The sequence below is a fragment of the Cucurbita pepo genome, chromosome 12, assembly GCF_057944985.1.
Source record: "Cucurbita pepo subsp. pepo isolate OVF chromosome 12, ASM5794498v1, whole genome shotgun sequence".
In the NCBI taxonomy this organism is placed as follows: domain Eukaryota; kingdom Viridiplantae; phylum Streptophyta; class Magnoliopsida; order Cucurbitales; family Cucurbitaceae; genus Cucurbita; species Cucurbita pepo.
In genome coordinates, this window is record NC_141809.1 from 3,624,784 (window position 1) to 3,625,656 (window position 873).

Genomic DNA, 873 nt, shown 5'->3' on the forward strand with positions numbered 1-873 from the left:
TTGTAAGAGGAAGTAGCCGCCAGTGCCGTAGGAGGAGCAGAAGAAGGTTCATCTTGATAGGACTCATCCATCCTATGCCAGCAGCGGATAGCAGTATGCCCCACTTTGCCGCAGATCTGGCAGGAAGGACGAGCAGAAGGGCCACGACGATCACCAGCAGGACGAGAGGGTGCATAACCTTGAGAACGACCACGACCGCGATCCCTACGCCCACGATTCTTCTGCTGACCACCACGACTAGCATAATTGGCAGAAGATCCAAGATTTAACTGAAGTTCAGCCTGGTGTTGTAGTTGGCGAGCTTCATACGTCATTAGATGTGCAAACACATCATCAAGGGTGAGGGCTTCACTCTTGGTAGTCATTGAGGTGACGAAGGGATCATAGTCAGGGCCAAGACCAGCGAGAAGATACGCGATCACATCATCATCCTGCAAGGCAGAGCCGGCGGCGGCCAGCTCGGTGGCTAGCCCTTTGATCTTGCAAAAATAATTTGCAGCAGATTGATCTCGTTTCTTGGACGTGGCAAGCTCAACACGAATCTGAGTAGTGCGAGCACGAGTTGACGATGAAAACATCCGCTGCAGGGTATCCCACGCCTCCTTGGACGTAGTAGCGGCAACCACATCATGAAGAATCTCCTCAGACATGGAGGAGAGAAGGCCGCTAAGGACTTGTTGATCCTGATCATACCACTGATTATAGGCCGGATTAGAGACCAGCTCAGCACCAGCAGCAGTTGAGGAAGGGATCAGCTTGGCAGGTGCAACATTGGTGCCATCGAGGTAGCCCATAAGCTTCGTACTCCGTAGGTAGGGGAGGAGCTGGGCACGCCATATGATGAAGTTGTTTTTGGTTAGACGAATTGTGACA

General features: G+C 52.1%; 1 non-coding gene across 1 annotated transcript; it reads right to left on the reverse strand.

The window, feature by feature from the left end:
• Positions 1–300: 300 nt before the first annotated feature.
• On the reverse strand, positions 301–440 carry LOC147789842 (small nucleolar RNA Z247). Its single transcript, XR_015423300.1, has one exon. It is a non-coding gene; the product is annotated as a small nucleolar RNA Z247 (small nucleolar RNA).
• Positions 441–873: the final 433 nt, after the last annotated feature.